Genomic DNA, 14,346 nt, shown 5'->3' on the forward strand with positions numbered 1-14,346 from the left:
GAAAAGTCCGCCTGTGTATACAGGGCATAAGACAGTCTCTCTGTCACCCCCTAATTTAAGGGGTTCTTTCCTCACTGACTACCAATGTAAGAAGACATTTTTCACTGCACTCCTTTTCCTGGCCAATTACTGCTGTTTTTTCCATACAGAGTGATATTTATATGGATGACCAGCATGCTAAACAAGCCGCTTTTGTATGTGTTTATTTTCTTGTTATGTTCTTTTATTGCACACTTATTATTGTAAGCTACATATATAATCATCAGAGATTCCTTGAGACCTGAAAGGTAATTTATGGGTTCCTCGATGAGTTGATCTATAAGATCAGGGATCATTTTGTAAACACTGTAGCCAGTAAGGCAAGATGTTCTGCAGCAGCTGCACAGTGTTGTCACCAGAGCATCCCCAGTGCCAGGAGACAGCACTAAAATAGCTGTGAATCACCCCTTGGCTGATGGGAGTAGTGTTAGTGTCACATCTCCTGCCAGGCTGTGCCCATGGAGAAGGGGGTTAGTAGTGTTGCAGTATAGCAGGCAGCCTGTAGCGCCTCCCTCTGTGGGCTGTGCTCTGTAATACTCTACAATTACAGCCCAGGCTGCCTCCAGTCTCTGCCAGCTCTGCCAGCGATCAGCGTCTGCACTCCGGAGGATCCCAGGTACAGGGTAGGAGCCTCACCTCTCATACCAATGCCATGCCATCTGCAGGGATGAGCCTGGGCACCGCTGATCCTGGGCACACTATGGCTTTGTCCTTGTCTGTGCTGCCTGGAGAATCGTGCTGTCACGTCTGTGCTTTGCTGTCCAGCCTGCCTCTCCTTCCTAAACCCTTCCCTGGGTGGTCTTCTGCCTCTCCTGCCGTCCACAGGGGGTCACAATGGATTGCACTTTGCAATGGAACAATGCATTGCTTCCTTTAGGCGACCGTTTGCTCTAGAGGGCGCCCCCTTGTGTTCAGGTTGGGGTAGTGCATCCGACACACGTGTGTCGGTATCGCAAGCAGAGCAATTTTTGGGCAATTGTCGGGCTCTCTGGACACATATTGTAATTGTCGGGCTCTCTGGACACATATTGTAATTGTCGGGCTCTCTGGACACATATTGTAATTGTCGGGCTCTCTGGACACATATTGCAATTGTCGGGTAATAGTCCGGCTCTCTGGACACACATTGCGATTGTCGGGCTCTCTGGGCATGTATTGCAATTGTCAGGTAATTATCGCGCTCTCAGGGGACATATTGTAATTGTCGGACTCTCTCTGGACACATATTGCAATTGTCGGGTAATTGTCGGGCTCCCTCTGGACATGTTGCAATTGTCGGGTAATTGTCGGGCTCTCTCTGGACACATTGCAATTGTCGGGTAATTGTCGGGCTCTCTCTGGACACATTGCAATTGTCGGGTAATTGTCGGGCTCTCTGGACACATATTGCGATTGTCCGGTAATTGTCCGGCTCTCTGGACACATATTGCAATTGTCGGCAAATTTCAGACTCTTTGGCAATGCACAGGGCAATTGTCAGGCAGTTTCAGTTATTTTGGCCATACAAATACCAATTGTGCAACAATTCCAGCCAATATGGTCATAGAGAGGGCAATTGTCAGGCAATTTCACAGTTTGGACATACACTGTGCATTTGTTGGGCAATTTCAGACACTTTGACCACACACTGGGCATTTGGCAATTTCAGCCACTTTGACCATATATGTGGCATTTGTTGGTTAATTTCAGACACTTTGACCACACACTGGGCAATTGTCGAGCAATTTCAGACACTTTGATCACACACTGGGCAGTTGGGCAATTTCAGCCACTTTGACCACACACTGGGCAACTGTCGGGCAATTTCAGCCGCTTTGACTACACACTGGGCAATTGTCGGGCAATTTTAGCCACTTTGACTACACACTGGGCATTTGTCTGGCAATTTTAGCCGCTTTGACCATTTGTCTGGCAATTTTAGCCACTTTGACCACACACTGGGCATTTGTCGGGCAATTTCAGACACTTTGACTACGCACTGGGCATTTTTTGGCTATTTTCAGCCACTTTGGTCACACACTGGGCAATTGGGCAATTTTAGCCACTTTGACCACACAATGGGCAGTTGTTGAGCAAATTCAGCCACGTTGGCCACACACTGGGCAATTGTCGAGCAATTTCAGCCACGTTGGCTACCCACTGGGCAAGTGTTGGACAGTTCCAGCCACTTGCAGGCATACACATGACAATTGTAAGGCAAATTAAAGCTGGCTACATACTATACAATTTTTATACAATTTTCTTGTACAACTTTTCTTTATTTACCAAAACCTAAACACCTTAATTGTATGTAATCAAGCAGGCCCTTGCACTACATAGTTGAAGGTATAATGTATAATTGTATAATGTGTATCCAGACACTTTGGCTATATTCAGGGCAATTGACAGGTAATTTCAGCTACGTTGGCCACACACTGGGCAATTTTTGGACAGTTTCAGCCACTTTGGAAATGCATGGAGCAATTGTGCAGGCAATTTCAGAAACAGTGGACATACACAGGGCAGTTGTCAGGGAAACTTGGACGCGTAAGCCATGCGCAGGGCAATTGTCAGGCAATTTCAGCCTTTTTAGCCACAAACACACATAGACACACACAGGGCAGTTGACAGACAATTTCAGCCACCTTGGCTACACATTGGGCAATTGTCAGACAGTTTTAGCCACTTTAGAAATGCACAGGGAAACCATTTGGGCAATTTCAGCCAATTTTGCCTTACATAGGGTAATTGTCATTCACTTTCATCCTGTTTATTGGCTACAGACACACAGGGCAATTGACTGGCAAGTTTGGCCACTTTGGCCCAACACTGAGCAATTTCAGCCACTTTGGCCACACACTGGCCAATTGTTAGACAGTTTCAGCCACTTCAGACATGCACAGAGCAATTGTCAGGCACATTTAGACACTCTGGCCATACTTAGGGCAACCTCTTTGGCTACAAACACACACACACACAGGGCAATTGATGGGCAATTTCAGCCATATTGGCCACACAGTATGCAATTGTTGGACAGTTTCTGCCATTTTGGAAATACCCAAGGCAATTGTCGAACAATTTCAGCAACTGAACATACACAGGACAGTTGTCAGGGAGAAATTTAGACACTTTGGTCATAAGCAGGGCAATTGCTGGGCAATTTCAGGATCTTTGGCCACACACGCACACACATAGACACATACACACGGGCACCTTACATTTAATTTCAGCCACGTTGGCCACATATTGGGCAATTGTTGTACAGTTTCAGAAACTTTGGATTTGCGCAGAGCAATTGTCTGGCAGTTCCAGACAATCTGGTCATATACAGGGCAATTGTCGCACTTTGTATATGGCCAGAATCCACTTTGGACATACCCAGAGATATTGTTGGAAAATTTCAGTTACCCTGGCCATACACAGGGCAACCATCTGGGCAATATCAGCCATTTACAGGGCAATTGCTGGGCAATTTCAGCCACTTTGGCCTTACATAGGGCAATTGTCAGGCACTTTCATCCTTTTTTGGCCATAGACACAGAGGGCAATTATCAGGGAATTTCATCCACACACACAGGGCAATTTCAGCCACTGTGACCATACTCAATTGTCAGGCAATTTTAGCCACATAGGCCACGCACTGGGCAATTGTTGGACAGTTCCAGCCACTTCAGGCATGCACAGGGCAATTGTCAGGCAAATGTAGATATTTTGGTTATACTTAGGGCAGTTTCCAGGGAAGTTCAACCTCTTTGACTACAAACACACACACACAGGGAAATTAACAGGCAATTTCAGCCACATTGGCCACACAGTGGGCAATTGTTTGACTATTTTAGAAAGTTTGGACATACAAAGGGCAATTGTCGGGCAAATTTAGACACTTTGGCTACACGCAAGGCAATTGTCTGGTAATTTCAGTAACTTGTAATAAAGAAAAACTAAAACAAGCTAATGCTTTATACCAAATGCCATTTCAGGTTTGTTGGAAACCGTATTTGGTATGATATATTGATGAATTTGTAATTTTTAGCAGTTGTTTCAGCTTGCAATAAATGTACAAATTTAGGAATATATAAAGCAGGAATTTTTTTTTTGAATATTTTTTATTTTGAATATTTTTTTTTATTTAGAACATACAGACAATGGATGTATGCCATTTTTTAGTATTGGATAAAGTAGGGAATGCATTTAAACCTCTAAAACCCTGCCAGGTTATTTTTTTCCTGTCTGTATATCATTGGGGAAATTTCCCTTCTCTTCCTGTCCTAGAGATACAGCAGGAAATTAGAGGAAATCTCTCAAAGTGAGTGGAATTCCATTATTAAAGCCAAACTTTACCCAAAAGGGGGATTTCCGCTTGTTTGCAAACCCCCCCCCCCCCCCCCCCCCGCAGCATTTGGTACTTTTTGGGGAAAGAAGGGGGGGCGGGTACCTGGTTCTGACAGGTACCTACTCTCACTTCCGGTCAGATGCGCCGCAGTGACCTGACCCGAAAGTTCGCCACCCCCCCCCCCCCCCCACACACACACACACACACTCTTTCCCCCCACAGCCTTCTGGGACACATAACAGGTCCCAGAAGACTACAGAATTATTCACAAAGCACAGTGCGACTCGCACATGCGCAACAGGAAGCCAGCTGTGAAGCTGCAAGGCTTCACTGCCAGTTTCCCTTACTTAAGATGCCGGCGCCTGCACCCAAAGTGGGTTGAAGAATCGGCTCGGGTGAGGACATCGCTGGATCCTTGGACAGGTAAGTGTCCTTATGTTAAACATTGTGGCTGCTGACTTTTAATTTTCTTGGGGTGGGGGAGCCTGGAGCTCCCCTTTAATCTCACTGCCCCAGTTGCAGTCTGATTGTATAATCTGCTTTAGATCTGACAACAACTATGTAGTGCAAGGGACTGTTTGATTTGATTTTGTCAAACATGCTGCAGAAATCTCCCTCCGCTGAGTCTGGCTGCAACCATTTTAACTGTGGGCAGCTGAAGCTGCTGCCTGTTCACTTCTTGGATTTACACAGAGGCACACCTCCAGCTCTGCGGCTCTCATTGGCCCTCTTATGACTCATCCCCCCCCTTCTTGGCAAACTCTCAGGAGAATGAGAGAGAGAGCTGTGCATGATGTCATAAGCCTAGGCTAATGACCAGACAAGAAACAGGAAGTGGGCTGTATACGTAATTTACTGGCAGAAAAAAAATGTTTTACTATCCAAAGTTAAAACAACAAGGGCAGAAGATTTAATAGATGGAAAGATAAAAAAATGACTGAAGGTCTGCTTTGGGTGACCATACACTCTATAATATGATCGTATAATATTCTTCTCATACACCACACTGCACAAAAAACATAGTCCATGCACTACTTTTTGAAATATGCAGCAACTGCATAGCAGGGTGCTTTTGTACCATGTGATCCGGTGCGGGCAAACGCAATGCGCTTGCGACCTGCGATTGGGGTGTCATTGACTTGAACTGACCCCCGCAGCAGATTGCAAGGACAAAACACATCTGAATGCGGAACGGGAAGCCTCGTGGCAATGCGTCTCTCCACACCACATTCTAGTGTGAACGGGCCCTTAATCAGAAGAGAGTAGCTTAACGTGACAACGCTTCTCCTCCATAGATACATCGAGTAGGCGTTGTCACTTCAGGACAAATGGCATGTTACTGGCAGAATCATCAGGTAAAAGTAATGGAAACAAGGCTGAAAAGGTAAACTAAAGCAGCCACCACATCTAAGAACTGTGTATGCAGACCCAAACAATGAACTTACTTGGTCCCTATTGGTTTGTTAAATCTACCATTAAACTCATTTTGTTATATCTGTTCGATAAGCGCAAAAACAAAAAAAAAGCTGTTGATTCTGTCAGAAATCCAGCATGCGCACAGCTTAGAGGCAGAAGGTTGTTTTTTTCTTAATACATTCTATGGATTAAGATTAAAAACCTTCTGTGTGTAGCAGCCATCCCAGCACCCCCTAATTACTTACCTGAGCTCCTTCTCTCTCCAGCGATGTCCACGATCCCCTTGGCCATCCAGTATACTCCTCCTGATTGGCTGAGACAGAGCAGTGGCACGATTGGCTCCTGCAGCTGTCAATCAGCCAATCAGGGGAGAGAGGGGGCGGGGCCAAGTGCGGTCGCCATGTCTGAATGGACACAGGGAGCTCTGACTCAGCTTGGGTGCCCCCTGTAGTAAGCTGCTGGCTGAGTGGTCACTCAAAGGAGGGAGGGGCCAGGAGCAGCAAAGAGGGACCCGAGAAAAGGAGGATCCGGGCAAAACCCGGACAGGGGAGGGAAGTATAACATGTTTGTTATTTTTAAAAGAAAGAAAAACGAGCCTTTACACTCACTTTAATGTTCTGAGATCTCAGTGTAGCCTCTGATGCATGACATCCCCAGCAGTGTTATCAGTCCTCCCCATTATAGGTGGTATACACTCTGCTGTATACTATATACTGTACTCTGCTAGATGGTATATACTTTGCTGTTATATAACTGATATGATTCATATAATAGTAGATCGGTGTGCTGCTGTCTGAAAACCAAGATCATTCCAAAAGAAAAAAATATATAATTGCACAGCCAGAAATACTCTGCCAGTGTATGCGGTACCTGAAAACCGTCCCATATACACTTTACTGTATGCTATATACTCCTCTCCATTGTATACACTCTGCTGTATGTCATATACCCCGCTTTGCATCATTGTGTATACTCTGTTGTATGTTATATACTCCACTCTTTTTGTTGCATACACTCTGTTGTATTATATATATTCCACTCCTCTCTACTGTATATGCTCTGCTGTATGTTGTATTCTGTACTCTTCTTCATTGCATACACACTGTTGTATATTATATACTCCACTTTTCTCCATGGTATATACTCTGCCTTATGTTATATACCCCACCCTGTCTGTTATATACACTCTGCTGCATGTTATTAATTGTTCTCTTCTCCACTGTATACACTTTGCTGTATGTTTTATACGCCACTTTTCACCATTTTTATATACTCTGTTGTATATTATATACACTGTTCTCCATTGTACTGTATATGTTCTGTTGTATGTTATATGCTCTACTATTCACCAATGTATACACTCTGTTGTATGTTATATACTCCACTTTTCTCCATTGTATACACTCTGCTATACAGTGCCTTGAAAAAGTATTCATACCCCTTGAAATGTTCCACATTTTGTCATGTTAAAACCAAAAATGTAAATGTATTTTATTGGGATTTTATGTGATAGACCAACACAAATGGCATATAATTGGAAGGAAAATGATAAATGGTTTTCAATTTTTTTTACAAATAAATATGTGAAAAGTGTGGGGTACATTTGTATGGCGCCCCCCTGAGTCAATACTTTGTAGAACCACCTTTCACTGCAATTACAGCTGCAAGTCTTTTTGGGGATGTCTCTACCAGCTTTGTACATTTTTGCCCATTCTTCTTTGCAAAATAGCTCAAGCTCTGTCAGATTGGATGGAGAGCGTCTGTGAACAGCAATTTTCAAGTCTTGCCACAGATTCTCAATTGGATTTAGGTCTGGGCCATTCTAACACATTAATATGCTTTGATCTAAACCATTCCATTGTAGCTCTGGTTGTATGTTTAGGGTCGTTGTCCTGCTGGAAGGTGAATCTCCATCCCAGTCTCAAGCCTTTTGCACACTCTAACAGGTTTTCTTCTAAGATGGTATTTGGCTCCATCTATCTTCTCATCAACTCTGACCAGCTTCCCTGTCCCTGCTGAAGAAAATCATCCCCACATCATGATGCTGCCACCACCATGTTTCATGGTGAGGATGGTGTGTTCAGGGTGATGTGCAGTGGAATGCCCCGTACACACGATCGAACTATGCTGTCCAGTTCTCGGCACCAGTCCTCAGGAAGGATGTACTGGAAATGGAGCGAGTACAAAGAAGGGCAACAAAGCTAATAAAGGGTCTGGAGGATCTTATGAAGAAAGGTTGCGAGCACTGAACTTATTCTCTCTGGAGAAGAGACGCTTGAGAGAGGATATGATTTCAATGTACAAATACCGTACTGGTGACCCCACAATAGGGATAAAACTTTTTTGCGGAAGGGAGTTTAATAAGACTCGTGGCCACTCATTAAAATTAGAAGAAAAGAGGTTTAACCTTAAACTACGTAGAGGGTTCTTTACTGTAAGAGCGGCAAGGATGTGGAATTCCCTTCCACAGGTGGTGGTCTCAGCGGGGAACATCGATAGCTTCAAGAAACTATTAGATAAGCACCTGAATGACCGCAACATACAGGGATATACAATGTAATACTGACACATAATCGCACACATAGGTTGGACTTGATGGACTTGTGTCTTTTTTCAACCTCACCTACTATGTAACTATGTAACTTTCGGCCAACAAAATCGTGGATTTTTGTTCGAAGCTTGTTGTCTCAAGCTTGTCTTGCATACACACGGTCACACAAATGTTGGCCAACAATTACAAACACGGGAACGCGGTGACATACAACACGTACGACAAGCCGAGAAAAAGGAAGTTCAATAGCCAGTGCGGCTCCTTCTGCTTGATTCCGAGCATGCGTGAACTTTTGTGCGACGGACTTGTGCACACACGAGCGGACTTTCCGACAACAAAGTTTTGTTGGCGGAAAATTTGAGAACCTGCTATCAAACATTTGTTGGCGGAAAGTCCGACAGCAAATGTTCGATGGAGCATACACAGAGTCGGACTTTCCGACAAAAAGCTCACATCCAACATTTCCTGTCGGAAAATCCGACCGTGTGTACGCGGCATAAGTTTCCCGCCACACAGCATTTTGCTTTTAGCCCAATAAAGTAAAATTTTCATCTCATCTGACCAGAGCACCTTCTTCCACATGTTTGCTGTGTCCCCCACATGGCTTCTCACAAACTGCAAACTGGACTTCTTATGGCTTTCTCTCAACAATGGCTTCTTTGTCATTCTTCCATAAAGGTCAGATTTGTGGAGAGCACGACTAATAGTTGTCCTGTGGACAGATTCTCCCACCTGAGCTGTGGATCTCTACAGCTCCTCCAGAGTTACCATGGGCCTATTGGCTGCTTCTCTGATTAATGCTCTCTTTGCCCGGCCTGTCAGTTTAGGTGGACGGCCATGTCTTGGTAGGTTTGCAGTTGTGCCATACTCTTTCCATTTTCAGATGATGGATTGAACAGTGCTCCGTGAGATGTTCAAAGCTTGGGATATTTTATTATAACCTAACCCTGATTTAAACTTCTCCACAGCTTTATCCCTGACCTGTCTGGGGTGTTCCTTGGCCTTCATGATGCTGTTTGTTCTCTAAGGTTCTCTAACAAACCTCTAAAGGGCTTCACAGAACAGCTGTATTTATACTGAGAATACATTACACACAGGTGGACTCTATGTATTACTTAGGTGACTTCTGAAGGCAATTTGTTCCACTAGATTTTAGTTAGGGGTATCACTTTTTAGATATTTATTTGTAAAACATTTTGAAAACCATTTATCATTTTCCTTCCACTTCACAATTATGTGCCACTTTGTGTTGGTCTATCACATAAAATACCAATAAAATACATTTACGTTTTTGGTTGTAACATGACAAAATGTGGAAAATGTCAAGGGGTATGAATACTTTTTCAAGGCACTGTATGTTATATACTCCACTGTTCTCCATTGTAATGTATATGCTCTGTTGTGTGTTATATACTCTACTATTCATCAATGTATTTGCTCTGTTGTATGTTATATACTCTACTTTTCTCCATGGTATATACTCTGCTGTATATTATACACTCCACCTTTCTCCATGGTATATACTCTGCTGTATGTTATATACTCCACTGTTGTCTATTGTACTGTATATACTCTGTTGTATGTTATATACTCCACTTTTCTCCTTGTTATATATACTCTGTTGTATGTTATATACTCCACTCTGTCTGTTGTATATAGTCTGCTGCATGTTATTTATTGCACTCTTCTCCTGTGTATATACTCTGTTGTATGTTATATACTCTACTATTCTCCATTCTATATACTCTGCTGTATGCTATATACCAACTGTTGCCTATTACATATGCACTGCTGTATGGTATATACCATACTCTTCACCATTGTAATTACTCTTTTGTGTGTAATATACTCTACTCTTTCTATTGAATACACTCTAATGTTTGTTATTTTTTCCATTCTTCTCTGTTGTTTACACTCTGTTGTACGTTATATTACTTTACTCTTGTCCATTCTGTACCCTATTCTGTAATATACTCTACTTATCTCCACGCTATACTCTCTGCTGTATGTTATGCTGTTTACTTTACCCATCTCCATGGTATGCACTCTGCTGTATTCTATATACTCTACCCTGCTAGATGGTATATGCTCAGGCATGTAATGGCCATGGGGACTACCTGAAGTTTCCCAGGGGGGCGATGGCTCAGTGGGCCGGTTCCAGTGACAGCCAGTGGCGTCGCTAGGCGGTGTCTTTTGAGGTTTATAACCCTGAATCTGGGGCCTATAGCCCCGAGTCCCAGGGGTCCCCAACCACAGGGCCGTGGCCCACTACCAAGCCATGGCCTCTCTGCAGCCATGCGGCGGGCAGCACAGGAGAGTGGGCAGGCAGCACAGAACAGCCAGGCGGGCGAGAGAGCAGAGAGATGACATTATCTCTCACCGCCCGCCCTGCATCACCGCTGTTCCGCCCTCAGTGTGCAGACGTGGGAAGCAGAAAGATTACATCTTCTCTCACTGCCTGACCTCTCTCTGGGGACTCTGATGAAAGGAGCCGCTCTCTGGGGACTCTGAGGTAAGGAGGGGATCTCTGGGGACTCTGAGGTAAGGAGGGGATCTCTGGGGACTCTGAGGTAAGGAGGGGATCTCTGGGGACTCTGAGGTAAGGAGGGGATCTCTGGGGACTCTGAGGTAAGGAGGGGATCTCTGGGGACTCTGAGGTAAGGAGGGGATCTCTGGGGACTCTGAGGTAAGGAGGGGATCTCTGGGGACTCTGAGGTAAGGAGGGGATCTCTGGGGACGCTGATGTAAGTTGGGGGTTTCCCGGGGGACCCTAATGTAAGGGGGAGGCTCTCTGGGGACTCTGATGTAAGGGAGGGCTCTCTGGGGACCCTGATGTAAGGGGGAGGCTATTAGGACCCTGATGTACGGGGGAGGTTTTCTGGGGACCCTGATGTAAGGGGGAGGCTATCTGGGGACCCTGATGTAAGGGGGGGCTCTCTGAGGACCCTGATGTAAGGGGGAGGCTCTCTGGGGACCCTGATGTAAGGGAGAGGCTCTCTGGGGACCCTGATGTAAGGAGGGGCTCTCTGGGGACTCTGATGTAAGATGGGGGCTCTCTAGGGACCCCGATGCAAGACTGAGACTCTCTGGGGACTCTAATGTAAGGAGGGGCTCTATGGGGACCTTTATGCAAGACTGAGGCTCTCTAGAGACTCTGATGTAAGTGGGGGGGGGTCTCTGGGGACTCTGATGTAAGGGGGGCTATCCAGGGACGCTGATGTAAGGAGGGGCTCTCTAGGGACCCTGGTGTAAGGAGGAGGCTCTCTGGGGACCCTGATGTAAGGGGGGGGGGCTCTCTGGGGACTCTAATGTAAGGAGGGGCTCTCTGGGGACCTTTATGCAAGACTGAGGCTCTCTGGGGACTCTGATGTAAGGGGGGGGGGTGTCTCTGGGGACTCTGATGTAAGGGGGGCTATCCAGGGACGCTGATGTAAGGAGGGGCTCTCTAGGGACCCTGGTGTAAGGAGGAGGCTCTCTGGGGACCCTGATGTAAGGGGGGGGGGCTCTCTGGGGACTCTAATGTAAGGAGGGGCTCTCTGGGGACCTTTATGCAAGACTGAGGCTCTCTGGGGACTCTGATGTAAGGGGGGGGGGGTGTCTCTGGGGACTCTGATGTAAGGGGGGCTATCCGGGGATGCTGGTGTAAGGAGGAGGCTCTCTGGGTACCCTGATGTAAGGGGTGGGGGGGGCTCTCTGGGGACTCTGATAGAAGGGGGGGCTCTCTGGGGACCCTGATGCCAACTGAGGCTCTCTGGTGACCCTGATGTAAGGAGGAGGCTCTCTGGCGACCCTGATGTAAGGGGGCTCTCTAGGCACTCTGATGTTTATTGGGGGCTCTCTGATGTAAGTGGGGCTCTCTGGGGACCCTGATGTAAGGGGGGGCTCTCTGGGGACCCTGATGTAAGGCATAGTCTTTTTTTGCACAATTGCGTATAGTCTATATACTGTTTTTGTGCATGTTTGTAAAATTAAAGTGGGCTGGTCTGGATGAAGTCCAGGGCCAAATGTTTGTCCCAGTCCATCCCTGTATAGGCTTTGCTATTATATAACTGATACGATTCATATAAAAGTAGATCGGTGTGCTACTGCTGTCTGCAAACCAAGATCATTCCAAATTGAAGAATAGAATGTTTGATTGCACAGCAAAAAATATGCTGCCACAGTATGCGGTTGCTGAGGCTGTACCTGAACACCATCACATCACACTCAGATTGAAGTCATCCACCAAACCTGTCATTTGTATTTTCTATGTTGACCTCAAAGCTGTATAAAGAGACCCCCTCCCTGCTGTGTGTGGTTTTTGTTTTGCATTGATAAAGCCCCCCACAGCGGTACTTGGATTCCCATGCTTTTTGTTCAGCAACATTCACCTCCCATTGACTTCAGTGCAGGTGGCCTTCCCTCCCATAGAGCCATTGTTTTCTCCCAGCTGGGGGGGGGCTTTGTCGGGAGAACACAATATAACAGCTGCTACCAATAATCGCATGTAAAATCCAGCAGGCTGGCTGTATAAGTTGATCGATCAACTTGGGTACAACCAGCCTGCCCATACATGGGTTGGAATCTCAGCCAAGATTTGAACCGTCTATGGCTGGCTTTAGGCAAATTTATTGATACATTTGCTGAACCTGGGCTAAATTTAATTCCAGACGATTCACTTAAAGTGTTACTAAACCCACAACAGTAAAATCAGTCTGTATATGCAGTAAAGCATGCTTGTTATACTCACTGTGGAATCTAAGGGGTTATACCTCCACATTGTGTAAAAAGGCTGCCTTCTCTGATCCTCCCCTTCTTCCACAGTCCCCAATCCATCTCCAGGTAGTACAGAGCCTTGGGGGCACTCTGCACATGCTCAGATTGGTGTGTATTGCTAGAGAGTTGTTTTTTTTTTCTTGGAAGAGTGCATGTAATCAGCACAAGGCCAATCAGAACTGTCCAGACAGAGGGTCAGGGGTCCTGCAGCCTCATTGGACAGTCAGAGTAGAATGAAAACTCCTACAAGCTTTAACCAGACACTGATAGACTGCTATATACTGCTGATGAGAAAAGGTATTTAACAGTTTGTATTTACTAAAATAATTGCATTTCCATGTTCTGTTTACTGTGGGAGACAAGATATAAGTGAATGCAGGCTCCTGGGTTTAGTAACACTTTAACTGTAACGCGGTCGGAATTTCCGACAACAAATGTTCGATGTGAGCTTGTTGTAGGAAATTCCGACCGTGTGTAGGCTCCATCGGACATTTGTTGTTGGAATTTCCGACACAAATTTCAGAGCTGGTTCTCAAATTTTCCGACAACAAAATCCGTTGTCGGAAATTCCAATCGTGTGTACACAATTCCATCGCACAAAATTACACGCATGCTCTGAATCAAGCAGAAGAGCCACACTGGCTATTGAACTTCATTTTTCTCAGCTTGTCGTACGTGTTGTACGTCACCGCGTTCTTGACCTTCGGAATTTCCGAAAACATTTGTGCGACCGTGTGTATGCAAGACAAGTTTGAGCCAACATCCGTTGGAAATAAATCCAGGATTTTGTTGTCGGAATGTCTGATCGTCTGTACGCGGCATTACAGTAACACCCCATTTTTTTTTATGTGTCACAGGGGCAGGAAGTGAGGGAAAATGCCCCCTCAGTGGGGCTACAGGCTGAAATAAAAATGTGTTTTAAATTTCCCCATTCTCTATCCAAAATTTAAAAAACAATAATTACTCCAAGTTAGGCTACATAGACTCTACCGCTTTAACAACAGATATAAAGCTATGCGGTAACGGTGGTTCTTTCATTTTTGCTTGAAACCACATGGAGTTCCCCTTTAAGTGGAAAATTGCTAAATACAATACATCATGCCTTGGGCACTGCCTGAAATGAATAACCCACTTTATATAATTAGTATTGATTGCTTAGTGCCGAACCCAATTCAGAGGAGAATTTACTGCACTTGGCAGAGTGAGATTACTGGCACGATCTGTCTGATAGATTCATACAGTTAAAGCCATTTTAAAAAATGTTCTTTATTGG

At 45.2% G+C, this 14,346-nt stretch overlaps 1 protein-coding gene across 3 annotated transcripts in view; it reads left to right on the forward strand.

The window, feature by feature from the left end:
• The first annotated feature begins 513 nt into the window (after positions 1 to 513).
• Positions 514 to 14,346, forward strand: part of GDPD4 (glycerophosphodiester phosphodiesterase domain containing 4) — a 144,294-nt gene continuing 130,461 nt past the window's right edge. For 2 of the 3 annotated variants that reach the window (XM_073612848.1, XM_073612850.1), the window contains exon 1: positions 514 to 655. The gene's annotated coding sequence lies outside the window, so the exon portion shown is untranslated. Of the gene's footprint in view, positions 663 to 14,346 lie in introns of all 3 variants that reach the window. The other variant, XM_073612849.1, reaches the window with a different exon arrangement.

Source organism: Aquarana catesbeiana, linkage group LG02, assembly GCF_042186555.1.
Source record: "Aquarana catesbeiana isolate 2022-GZ linkage group LG02, ASM4218655v1, whole genome shotgun sequence".
Lineage (NCBI taxonomy): Eukaryota > Metazoa > Chordata > Amphibia > Anura > Ranidae > Aquarana > Aquarana catesbeiana.